Source organism: Pogoniulus pusillus, chromosome 26, assembly GCF_015220805.1.
Source record: "Pogoniulus pusillus isolate bPogPus1 chromosome 26, bPogPus1.pri, whole genome shotgun sequence".
Classification (NCBI taxonomy): domain Eukaryota; kingdom Metazoa; phylum Chordata; class Aves; order Piciformes; family Lybiidae; genus Pogoniulus; species Pogoniulus pusillus.
In genome coordinates this window covers 6339381-6352392 of record NC_087289.1, presented here as the reverse complement: position 1 = coordinate 6352392, position 13012 = coordinate 6339381, and the positions used below count along the sequence as shown (strand labels likewise).

The 13012-nt window shown below is 59.1% G+C and overlaps 1 protein-coding gene across 2 annotated transcripts in view; it reads left to right on the top strand.

Moving 5' to 3' along the window:
* The first annotated feature begins 227 nt into the window (after positions 1 to 227).
* The window catches only part of EPHB3 (EPH receptor B3), a 29782-nt gene continuing 16997 nt past the window's right edge, over positions 228 to 13012 (top strand). Inside the window, exon 1 of one of the 2 annotated variants that reach the window (XM_064165700.1) lies at positions 228 to 317. The gene's annotated coding sequence lies outside the window, so the exon portion shown is untranslated. The remainder of the gene's footprint in view (positions 318 to 13012) is intronic. The other variant, XM_064165699.1, reaches the window with a different exon arrangement.

Sequence of the window (13012 nt, the reverse complement as noted above, 5' to 3'; positions counted from 1 at the left end):
CCCCGCGGCCCACCGCCGCCCAATGAGCGCCGCGCTCGCCGTCGCCATGGGCGCCGGGTTGCCAGGGGCGGACTGATTGGCGGGCGGGCCCCGCCCCACGCGGCTCAGCGGCGGCCGCGGCGGCGGCGGCGCCAGAGCGCGAGCGTGGCGCGGCGGCGAGAGGAGCCGCGCGTGGCGCCGAGCTCGGGACTGCCCGGCGGGGCCGCCCGCACCGCCCCCCGCCATGGCCGCCGCCCGCCCGGGGGCCCCCCCGCCGCCGCCGCTGCTCCCCCTCCTGCTGCTCCTGCTGCTCCCCGGCGGCCGGCGCGCTCTGGAGGGTAAGTACTGCGCGGACGTACCCGCCCGCCGCACCGGGGCTCGGGATACCGCGAACGCACACCTTCAGGGTGCCCCCATCCCACTGGGCCTCGTTAGTGTCCGCTTTCGGCTCGGTTCGTCACGCCGTGGACGCCCGGCTATATCCGCCGCCGCAGCGCGCCCCAACCTCGCTCCCAGCGCTAAGCTGCCCTCGTAGGCTTTAAGAGTCAACGCCCGGTGGAACCGAGCCCGGCATGGCCGAGGTGCGGCGGCCGCGGCCGGCGGCTACTGGCAGCGGTAGCAGGGAGCGGCGCCTCGTTGCATACTCGGTTCACGTTCCGAGGCGTTTCGCCACGACCGAGAGAGCTGGAAAATTAATATTTCTTTCAGTGGAAGCTTGCGGTGTGCCAGAATTGGTGGGGCCGACGGAGGAGTGTCTGTGTGCCGTGTCCGGCTCCATCCATTCCCCGGCGGGACTCGCCGCGCCCGCTGCCTTAACCCCCTAGGCTCCAGCGTGGGACCGCCGGGGCTAGCGGTCGCGTCCATCCCGAGCGATGCTGTGCTCCGCGGACGCTGGGCGAGAGGGAGGAAGCGGGGCAGCGGGCAGCCCGACGCGCTACGGTGGAGTTGGGGAAAGAAAAAGGGTTAATCGTTGTCGTCCCCTCGGAAGGATAAATCTCGGTCCGCGGGTCCTCTCCGACTTTAAACGAGAAAACCAGCGAGTCCCTGGGCGGGTCGCACCGGGGAAGAAAAGGAGGGGGCCCGGGCGGGTTTTTGTCTCGGCACAAAGTGTTCGCGGCTTCGGCGGGGAGTGCCGGGGGCGGCGACGCTCCGGTGTCCGGTAACCGAACCCGCTGCCGGAGTGGCGAGAGGAGGCTGTGGCGAAAAAAGGCCTGCCGATGCCTCCTCCCGGGCAGCGGAGACTTTTGTGAGCTCGGAGGCAGTTTTCTGCTTGGGCGGCCAGTGCCGTCGCCCCGCGGTGCGGGCTTCAGGCTACGGCACCGAAGGGGTGACCGTGGACGGGAGCCGTTCCCCGCCGTGATTTTTGTGGGGAGACACGTTTCCTCTGGCTTCGGCCATGGCTTCACAGAAAGTTTGGGGGGTGCTCGTTGTCTGTGTTTCTTTTCATCCTCCCTTCCTGCGATTTTCTTTTTTACTCTAAAGGAGGGTGGGGGGCGGACTTAAAAAATCATTCTCCATTGTATGCCGTAGGAAACGGAGCTGTGGGCCTGCTGGTTCCGGGAGCTCCGGCTTTAAGCGGGAGTCTTACAGCAGGAGGGGATGGGAGAAGTCTGCCTGCACCCAGCCCTTTCGGGACAGCGGTACCCGAGCATCCACCCGGTGATCGCCTCGCCGGGCAAAGCCCTCCCTGTTGGAGAGGTGCGGAGGAATGAAGCTTGTGGGCAGGGAGTCTGCGGACAGCCCGTCGCAACCCGCTTCCTATCAGCGGTTTGGGACCCAGGAAAGGGATGCCGGCGTGGGGACCGGCAGCACTGGCGTGCGTTGCTCAGGGACTATCTCGTTGGTCGCAGGGGAAGCAGAGAGGCCCTTAGCCTCTCCGCTGCCACGGTCCGGGAATGGAGCAGTGTGAAGAGCCGGATGGAGACGACATAAACAGCTCCTGCTGAGGAGTCGCTGCGTTTTCTCAGCTTCCCGAGCGTGCAGAGGGGTCAGGGGCCGAGCACGCTGCCCGAGGAGGTCAGGGCCCAGCTGGGTGCCAATCCCGTAGGACTGCTTTGGGCAGGCTGGCAGCCACCCAACATTTTTGGGGCTGGCCCAGATTCCCCTGGGATTTTGGGGGTTGTTTTTCTTTCCCCTTGTCTCCTGACTGAGCTGGAGGGAAAGTTGCAGCTGGGCCGGGAGAGCTTTCTGCCTTGCCCAGCCTTAGGAAGCTGTGGCTTGTGTTGGGGTCAGCCAGCTCCCGCACTTCTGCTGTGCTGGGCATTTCTGACTGCTCGCAATGCTGCTTCCTGACGGGGACCAGCGCATTCGAGCGGTTACTGTAAATCTAGCATGCACGTTCATTCAGATATTTTAGTGCTGATCATAAATCTGGCATGGCTATAAATCTGCACGCGCGTCCTACAGACAACAACGAGTGGGTCCCTGGACCCAGCCACATTGCCATCTCCTCTGAGGGGACAACAGACTGGGCTTGCGGCGGGTGGCCTACTAGGAGGGCAGGCGACTTTGGGACTGGCCAGCGCTGCCCCTTCCTTGGGGAATGGCAGGGAGTTGTGTTTCTTTACGAGGCCCCACGGGGGTGGAGGGGAAAAGCCGTGCTCAGCAGCAGCTCAGTGAGGGCTTTGTGCTGCCGAGGAGAAAATGGTTTCTTTCCAGATCCTGTAAGTGCGCTGGGTCTGTTTGAAGTCACAATGTGTTTTTCTTCTCCGGTTCAGCAGTCCTCGGGCCGGCTGCAGAAGGAATGCTCTATCCGGGGGCAACAGCAGATCCTTTCTCCGGCACAGGAGTTGGAGCTGGGGAGTTTGTCCCTATGGGACTGTGGAAGCAGAGGCCCTGTGGGGAGCAGACAGGATTAAATAACGTGGGGAGTGTGTTGCATTCAAGGCCCTTGTCAACTGTCCGGAGATAAAACTCCAGGCTTCAAAACACCCTGACCTGAGGGAGTGCGGACAGCCACAGGCTCCATCTGCCCATTGCCGCAGGGGACAGGTGGGCTGGGAGTGGGACCTGCTTTCACAAGGAGCCTTCCTTCCAGGCAGTGTGCCTTGAGCAGCCTCACTGGGCACCTAACTCTGTTTAAAGTTGGGGTTTCCCACGGGCTCCCCCACAAAACCCCATGCAGAGGCACTGCATTGCTGTGAGTAGCCCTGAGCTGACTCAGGCTCTAGTGAAATGTCCATACTCCCCCTCAGCAGGAGGATTTCTAGGAGGGATTTTCCTCACACGGGCTCTGCCCATTAGCAGCTCCCAGACCCCAGCCAGGCGTTATGCAGGCTGACCACGCTTCTCCTGGTACCAGCAAACCCTTGCTTAATTGACCCCTGTACTGGAACCGTCAGGTATTTTCTTGGCAGGGAGATTTGCTCTGTTTAATTACTTTTCACTGAAATGGCATTTTTCTCAGCAAGGTGATGGGTGGAAGTTAGCCCTGCTGGTTTTATTGATGCTTAGGGTAGGGCTGCAAGGGAATTCGGGTCGTGGGGCTCTGCAGTGCTCTCTGGATTCATTAAATCTCCTGTTCCTTGCTAAAAGCTCTGCTTGAGGAAACCCGCCCCGTCCCTGCTCCCGAGGCGGGGAGGAGAAGGGTTTTCCTTTGTGTCAAGCGGAGCATGCGGAGAGCCAGGGAGAAGGAAAACTTGCAGCACTGGGGTCCATTTGCAGCCCTTGTGTTTCTTCCCCTGTGCGGTGCCGTGCCCAGCCGGACCTCTCAATGGGAATAGCGGCCTTTGGTTTTTAAGGAATGAACCGAAACTCCTTGTTTTGTTGTGATGACTTAGTGCAAGAGATATTTGGGGAAACCAGTTTGTTGCATTTTCTTTCCGTGAGCCGTTTGCTGCTGCCACTGGAGCGGAGGAGCGTGGTGTTTAATTAAAACAGCCCGAGCAATCTGAATCACAGACTTGCATGTTTTTAAAATTGTAGCTGTTCCTGTTGTGCTGAGTCAAACTGGTTTGTCGGGATTGAGCGTCTCCGCCTGGGAGCCGTGCTGGGGGAAGGGTGTCAGGGCGGTCTTGGAGTCGGCATCCCCACTCTTGGCTTGCAGAGGTGGCAAGGTGGGTGCCAGCCTCCCTCCAAAGAGAACCCTGAGAAAGGGCTCCACTGCAGGTGGTGGCTGCCATTGCCCCAAGCTACCCTGGGGTCGAAGCCATAATAATGTTGGCATTGCCCCTTGAACAGACACGACCTCAAGTGTGCTGTTTGGGGGATGATAAGGATGGGGCTGCTCCCCACCGAGCAAGGAAGCTCCTTGCACAGACCCATGCCCCTGGGGACAGGCTGCCATCTTGACGGCCAGGCAGTCTTTTGCAATGGCACTCCTACCTGGCTGGGATGGTCCTGTTTGAATTCATGTTTTGGTTTTTGTTGCACTTGTGTTGCCGTTGCTTAAAACACAGTCCTGTGCTCAGGCTGGGGTGGGGCTGGTGGTGGGGCACAAACTGTTCCCAGGCGAAGCTGAGGCCCATGCACATGCTGTGGGGAGCCCAACAGGAGACGCTTTGTAGGGCAGCCTGCCCACAAAGGCTTGGCATCCTTAGCAGGGTCTCATCCTCCTGTGCTTGGGCTTTGGTATTGCCCACCCTCGGCACGCTGGTGGAGGGCCCAAGCTCGGGAGTGGTGCTGTATCCTCTTCCTGCAGGGCTACCACTTGCAGAGGAGCTGCGGCCCTTCCCTGGTGCCCACATTCCCCTCGGCACGGCCGAGCCCCCCAGCCCGTGCTCCCTGAGGCAGGAGGGGGCGAGCTCAGCGCCAGCTCCGCATGGCCGCCCCTCTGAAGAGGGAAGGAGCCATCTTGGGAAGAGGCACAGCAGCAGGGCCGAACGCAGGCCCCGTGGTCCCCTCCTGGGAGTGTGCCAGCGCATGCCGGCTGGGGACCCTGGTCTGGGGCAGAGGGGGAGATTGCTGGAGGGGTCTCTCTATTTTATTTTCTCCCGTCGCTAGGCTGGCCTGGCGTTTCTCACACATGTGGCAGGAGCTGTTGACAAACACCTGTTTCCCGGCCCCTTCCCCAGGAATGCCCTAGAGGCCCCGCAGGGGCTGCGGTGCTGAAGCAGGGGGACAGCAGGGACACCCCCTCCCTGGATCTTCTCCAAGGGGCTTTCCTGCCCAGTGGCAGCTGCAGGGGGATTTGGGCCTCCCTGTTCCTCCCCGAGGTGTGGCTGTTGTGCGAAAACCCATCCCCGTCCCAGGGAAGAGACGCCGATCATCCCTCCGCGGCCAGTCCTGCTGGTCCCGCGGGTGCGGAGCTGCCTGACTCGGGGGGCCGGGGTGCCTCGGGGGGCCGGGGTGCCTCGGGGGGCTGAGGTGCCTCGGGGGGCCGGGGTGCCTCGGGGGGCCGGGGTGCCTCGGGGGGCCGGGGTGCCTCGGGGGGCTGAGGTGCCTCGGGAGGGCCGGGGTGCCTCGGGGGGCTGAGGTGCCTCGGGAGGGCCGGGGTGCCTCGGGAGGGCCGGGGTGCCTCGGGAGGGCCGGGGTGCCTCGGGGGGCTGAGGTGCCTCGGGAGGGCCGGGGTGCCTCGGGAGGGCCGGGGTGCCTCGGGGGGCCGGGGTGCCTCGGGGGGCTGAGGTGCCTCGGGAGGGCCGGGGTGCCTCGGGAGGGCCGGGGGGCCTCGGGGGGCCGGGGTGCCTCGGGAGGGCCGAGGTGCCTCGGGGGGCCGGGGTGCCTCGGGAGGGCCGGGGTGCCTCGGGGAGGCCGGGGTGCCTCGGGGGGCTGAGGTGCCTCGGAGGGGCTGAGGTGCCTCGGGGGGCTGAGGTGCCGGCGAGCCCCCGCAGGGCAGGGGGTGCTCGGCGGGCGCGCACGCACACGCGGTCCAAGGCCCTTTTTTATTAATGAGAAAAATGTGCAGGGCTTGAACGATCGCCAGGAACAGATTTATTCTAGTTCCCCAGAAATTAAACTGAAATGAAGGAGCGAGTCAGCCCGGCCCGGCACCCCCTCCTGACTCTGTGCTTGTTTTAACTCTGGAAGAATCTGACTTTGGGGGTGGGGGAGGCAGGGAAGGAGCGGGGGGGGGCATATTTGGGTTTAAGCAGTTCCAGATGGGCTCGGTGCTTGAGGAGAGCCGAGGAAGCGAGTGGAGAGCAGCACGGAGATTTGGGTAACTGCCCCAGGCAGGAGAGAGGAGGAAGACCTTGGCAGAAACTCCCGCTCCGTGCTGCTGGGATGGGATGGAGCTTGGCAGCTGAGCCACCCCGTCTGTGGGGCGAACTTTTGGATGTGCAGCAAGTAACCTTTTTTGGGGAGGAGGTGGGGGTTTTTAAATATCACTACTCCTTCCCTGGGCTTTTTCCAAAAGTGTAACCTGGAAAGAAATGGATCTGGATGGAGAGAGAGAGGGGGCTTTGGATTTCAGCCTGCTGCAGACAGTTGTCCTGTAGAGACAGGCTTGCAGCACCAACCCCCATTCTCTTCTGCCCACCTGCACCAGCTCAGCTCAGGCTGGTGACCCTGTCTGGACATCTGCCCCACGAAGCCATGGCTACAGGGCAACAGTGAGGCCACAGAGGGAGGTGGCAGGAGCGCCCTCATCATAGCATGGCCTGGAAACAAAGGCAGCTTTGCAGGCTGATTTGCTGCCTATGTCCTGGTTGATGGCATTTGTGGCTTGAACAGGTCTGTCATCTTCTGATCAGATGAGTTATTTCTGTGGCTGTATGGCCATTCGTCCTGCAGAGGGTAACCTGTAAGTCTCTCCTTTTTACTGGCCATAGAGTTCCTGCCTGACCAATGCAGCGGGTCGTGCTGTCCTTGTGGTAGGAAACTGCAGTGGACAGCCCCTTCCCCTGTCCCAGTTGGGCAGCAGTCACTTTAAAGCTATCAGGGTGTCTGGCAGCAGGCAGGGCTGAGCAGCTGTCCCTGGGGTCCATCCATTCCCCTTTCCCGCAGCCTGGCAGAGCAAAACCTCTTTTTCCCTCTGGTCAAGCTGAAGCAGAGGGCACCAGGGTGCATCCACCACATGAGCAGGGATGGCAGTGCTTCCCTGGCTGAGCTGACCCTGGTGTGGCACACCAGGCTCTGACACCCGAAATCCCCGTGGTATTAATAGAACAGTAATTGCAGTGCAGGGCTGGACTTGGGCAGCTGGCTCGCGTCCTCTCCCAGCATCAGTACCACTTTTCTGCAGGACCAGGGCCTGCTAGCAGGACCTGACAGGGCTTGGGCAGCGGGCTGCATGTGTCCTTGGCTTGTGATTACAGAGCAAGACCCTACTGTTCTGCAAAAGCTCCAGGCTCCAAGTACTGTGTTTTGGAAAAGAGCACATGCAGTGTGGTGCTGAAGCCCAGCTTGGCATGGCCTTGCTCACAAAATAGCCAAAATCTGTGTTCTAGGAATCCTCTTACAGGGGCTCGACTCAGCCCAGCGTGTGACCAGGAGGAAACAAACACACATCACTCCCTGCATCCCAGGCACTGCCACTTGATCTGCCTTTTGCAGAGCTGGCACCTGTCCTCTCTCACATGCTTCAGTCTGTCTCATGGCCATCAAGAAACAGCTCCTGGCAAGGAGCACGTGGCCGGAAAACCCTCTTCAGCCAGTTAGCGCAATGGGGCAAAGATGGAGGGAGGGAGTCCCCTTCTGTATTGTGTGCCAGGCAGCCCCTAGTCATCCAGGAGCTGGATCTGGTTCATTGGGAAGGTGCAGGGCATTGAGGCCTGTGAGGGAGATGCAACTGGCTGATGGATTGGAGCCACAGGACCGTCTTCCCTGATGAGGTTATTATACCTTGGTGCAGGTGTGGGATTGGGAAATGGAGGATGCATCCTCAGAGCATCCTTGGAATTGACATCTTTGGCTCTGCTGTGATCCTAACCATGCTGCCAGCATGACCAGGACTGGCAACAGTGTCAGTGGGGCCAGAACTAACAATGGTGGCAGGAGCGGTGGTATTGCCCATCCTTGGCTAGGCTTTCTGGGGCAGGGACTGTCTACCCTTGTGTGTATGTGGTGTGTACAAAGGGGCCCTAATCTCAGCTGGGGCCTCTAGGCCCAGCCATAATGCAGAAATAATGAGTCTATTATTAAGTGCCCACAGTACTCCTTCACTCTGGTGGCTCGCCTCCAGCAGCAGGCAGAACCTGCCCTGCTTGAAGTGGATGTGTCATCATTTGCCTCAGCAAATCTGATCCCCTTTGATGATGGGCCAAACGCCCTTGGCATGAAGGGCCACAGCTGTGATACAGGCCCCAGTTTTTTTGTTGGTTGGTTTTGGTTGGGTTTTTTTTTGCTTCCCCTCCTCTCTTCCCTTTGTTCCCAGTTCACTGGCAAGTTAGCTTGCCCTAGACTCGGGGCAAGCACACACTGGTGATGAGCATGGGCAGTCCAAATTTCTGCTCCCCTCTGGAGAGGGATGGGATGGGAGGTCGGCTCTCATGGCAGCCCCATGTTTTTTTCTCTCAGTGCTGGTGAGCAGCAGGCGCCTTGCTCGATGTGAGGACAGGTTCCCAGCGTGGGCGGCGATAGGGAGCACTCCAGCCCTTCCCTTGGGCTGAACCGCACCGCCTGGCCTGACAGCTGGGAAGGGTGAGGCTGGGATCCTGCACAGCCCCCTGGCCTTGCACCGGATGCTTGGGCAGCCAGGCATGCAGAAGGGGTCCCCGGGAGAACCGGGATTCCCGAGGGAGGATGAGGCCGCGTGGGCTGTGCAGCGTGTCGGCAGTGCTGCCAAGCCCAGTTCCTGCAGAGGGAGCTGGCAGACAGCGTCTGCCGGCGTCTTTGCCAGCCTCCCAAACCTAGTGCCTGGCACTTCACGGGTGCTGGCCTGGTCCACTCTTGATGCTGCCTTCCTCCCTGGCTGCAGTCTTTCTCACTGCACACCTGGGTCTAGGTCGAATCAGTAAGAGCCTCCCTTCCCCACAGTGCAACTTCTGGTATAAGAGGCTGCTGAGCACCAAACCCTGCCAGCTCACAGTCTCCCATGCACACAGCAGCTCTGAAGCTGCTGTCTGCAGGATGGTGCATCTGAGCAGGACGGCAGTGTTTTCCCTTACAGGTGTGTGGAGTTCAGTGGCCTCACAGTAGGACCATTCCGTGCTCATGCGGACAAGGTTTAGTCGAGGGAAGGATCAGAAGAGGAAAGACCCTCCGGAAGGAGGAGGGATCTGAGCAGGCTGCACGCTGCAGGAAAACGCATCCTAGACCTGACGTGTGCACAGGGCGCTCTGTGTGGCTCGGCTTTTGTGTACGTGAAACGCTCATCAGCGGGAAAAGTGCAACCTCAGGTTCTCTCCCACAGGCAGCTCTTTGTTCCCAGATAAAGGACCTTACACCAAAGGCCCTTTGTGCCGCTGCTCAGAACGGTGCTGGGATTAATTGTACCGATAGGTGCTTGAATGGAGAGCGTGCAAGGCCACTCACTTCTGTCGTAATTGTCTTCAAAACCGAGGAGGAAAATAAAATATATGGAGAGATGCCCCTTTTGGTGGCTTTTTGACTAGCAGGCAGTCACCAGGATTGAAAGTGCATCCCTAAACAAGCTGCTTTTCCTTCCACAGAAGCGTGGCACAGTGGTGAGGGGGAGAGGCGTCCGGCACCACCACAAACAGCCACCACAGTGGAAGTCAAGCCATGTCCTGGGGCAAATGGCTCAGCCGTCGATGCTGTCTGCAGAGCCTGGCATGGGGCAAGTGGCCTTGCCGTATGGCCAGGCTAGGCCACTCACCACACTCCAGGCTGCTGCAGACATGGTGTCGTGGTCTGCAAGGCTCCCAGAGAGCATGAGCACGTTGCAGAACAGGTTCCTCTGTTTGCGGTGAGGCTGCGTGGGTGTCTTTACTAACTTTCCTCCCTTGCCTTCTTCAGGATGCTCTGGACTTGAGTGAGCTGCCTCCTTGTTAGGGTGAGGAGCTGGCATCCTACCTTGCCATCACAATCTGATAAAGGCTGTTGGTCCCCACGTTCAAAGACAAGAGTGTTCAAACCAGAGCTAGTTGGTGGAGATGACTGAGTCTTTCCCAGCAGCTTCATTTTGAAAGAATTTTGATTCTGCGCCCCCCCTCCTTCCTTTTTCTGGCTCAGCCACTGCTGCTGCGCACGTCTGCCGCTCAGCAGCGCGAGACAGGCTCCCTGGGCCTCTTGGAGGGGGAGTTCAAACGTTTTTGCTGGCCTCAGACTGTGCATGCTGCATTCCTGAGCCCCTGCACGGGGAGGAAGAGGTCCCTGGCTCCACATGAGTCCTTGTCAGGGCTTCAAACACCCATCAAACTGTTGAGGACTCAGTGACAGGAAGACTGTGGGCAAGGGATGTCTGGTCTTTGCAGCTTAGGGTGTACCTTGGAGGAGGTTTTTGCAGAGCAGAGAGAAGGCAGCCAGTGCAATGCTCATGGCCCTGTCTGAGGCTCTTTCCCTGCCACGAGATCCCACTTAGTCATAAAAATCTTGCTTTTATGTGGGGTTGGCCGTGATGTGCTACACTCACTGAGTGTAGTGAGGTTCCTGCTGCATCCCTTTCTTTGCCTGTGCCCAATAGAAGGTAAGGAGAGGACAACTCCCCAGTAATGCAGCAAATGATAAAACAAGCAGCAGGGTGACTTCCCCAAGCTGGTGAAATTGGGAGCCCATTTCCCATTGACTAATGGGACTGGCTTATTGCTGTGGCACATGAAATTAAGTTGGCTTTGACTCACTGCTTGGTCAGTCCTGACACTTTTCATGTCCCTCCAAAGCACTGCAAACCTGACCTGAGCTGTTAAACTGCCAGTGCCACCTCCAAGCCCACCTTCACACAGGAGGAAGGGAGCAGCTGTCTGATCCTGAGCCACTGAAATGCAGTGCTTGCCCATCTCCCCATCCCAGGATGCTAGCACATACTCCTTCATGAGGGCCTAGTGCTTAGTGTGTCCTGCTGTTTGCTGGAGATAGGACACAGGTTTAGTGCCAGGCTGACATGAGATCCCTGTGGCAACTCTAAGAGCAGAGAGCAGTTCCTTGCCTGTGCCACAGCCAGCTCAGCTCAGTGTATTGCTGCTGGACTTGGGACTGTGCAGCACAACAGCCGGTGGAGCCAGGGAGCTCCACTGACCCTCACTCCCTGGTTGCAGGGAACCCCTGCTACCCTCCACACTCGGCCCATTTTGTTTAGCTGAGTTGCTCCATGATTTTATTATTTCCTCTCCCCATGTTCTCTGTGTGGTTTGCATGGCTCTTGTCCAGTGGCTAGCGTGGCTCTGTCAGTTTTTTTGGTCGTCTTCTGTGGGTCAGATGGCAGATGCAGGCAGTGAGCCTCCTGTCCGAACCATGTCTCTGCCCCAGGCCAGCACTCATGAAGCAGGGTGCTGCCAGAGGGGACAGTTGCCCACCTGCTTTGTCCTGGAGCCAGTCCAACGTGGCAAAGGCTGTCTGCCTGAGGCCTGCTGGTATGGAGGGGAGTTCCTGCACACTCTAGGTAGATTTGGGTAGCAAAGCTCCCCACATGGTCAGGTCCAGCCTGTGGGATTCCTGCTGTGGGATTACAGTGCTGTCCTGCGCACAGGCACACCCTGCCGCTCAGATCCTCATCTCTGTGGCCTGACTCACTACTTTGGCCACTCATCCACACGGTCTTTGAGCATACAGGGCACCCCTTCCCCACTCCTCTCACCGAGTCTGGCCCTCCCATGGAAACACCCACCCAGCTTCCCATGCCAGGAGCAGGGCCCTTTGCTGGCCAGACCCATGTGGGGTCTATGAGTTGAGACTTGGCAGCTCGGCACACTGTCAGCGCCGAGAACGCGTTTGGCTCTGCTCTGCCGACAGTGCGGCGTGCCTGGGCCCTTGCACTGCATCACTGTGCCCTTATTAGGGCAGCTGGCGTGCAGGGCCTGTCCCTTGGAGAGGTATGAGCTGCCCTGCTCCACAACCTGCTCCCCCATGGCCTGGCACCCACTGCTTTCCCTGAGAGGCACCCCAATGCAGTATCTCCAAGAGGTCTCATGGCTGTGTGGAGGCACACCTGGAGCCATGCCAGTGGTTTGTAGCTGATGCTATGGGGCAGGAGAGAGATTACTGTTTGTTTGTTTGTTGTGTCCCCCTGAGCAGGCAGTGGCTTCTGACTGGGCAGAGGCTGTCCCATGTCCAGGCCTGCCATGTGCATCCTATGTCCTGGCCCTTCTGCTGTCCAAGTCCCAATTCCCTGTACATTACCTACTTGGTGCAGGACTTAGTTTGTGTTTTTCAGAAACAACAGGTACCTACTGCCCAATAACCATCTCTACACTGTTTGCAAACAGGCTGCTGTCCATTTGTCCTTCTTGTTGTAGGAGCTGCTTCCCTTCACCTCTCCCACATGGGAAGCTGTCATTATGAAGTGTTTCTTAGCTCTTCTTAGGGCTGTGTCCTTTGCTGGTGCTGCCAGTCTACGATGGGGCTACATTTATGTTTGCTTCATGCACACAGCCTGGGCAAGAGGCAGGCTCACCAACTGGGCTGGCATCGTGGCAAACAACAAGGCGGGTCAGAGCCCACATGTCCCCACATGTGCTTGTTTATCTGTGCCACGGTGGCACTCACAAGTCCATGCTCTTGGTCTGTCTGTGAATGATGGCTAGGGAAGTGTTGGCCAGTCCTCTCAGGGTGGGACACATGAGGAAGATGTTTACCTTCAACCAAAAACGTGCGATGTGTGAACGCTTCCTTCCTTCTGTGTGCTTGCTCCCTGGCTGGGTCAGCCTGTGGTTTCCCTGGTGTGGAAGGGAAGGGGCTGAAACTGCCTCTCACTTACAGGGCTTAGACGTGATGCCTAGTATAGCATAACTGGCATGTCCTGTGCCTGAGTCTGCTGCTGGCTCTGGGGGCTGGAGAGCTGTGACTCCCTGCGCCACATCTTGGGGTGGAGGGCCAAATGGCTGGATAGCCACTGTGCAGAGTCTGGCATGAGACCTTAGCAGGCAGATGTTTTAGAGCTGGTTCAGGCAGGCACTGGAGCCCCTCAGGGCACTGAGGTCTGTAGGTAGCTGTCCCTTGGCTCTGGTGTTTATACCTCCCTTGCTTCAAAACTCTCTTGGGTAGGAGAGGGGCCAGAAGACCGTAGGGATGCCTGCTCCCCTCCAAACAGCCTATGGGA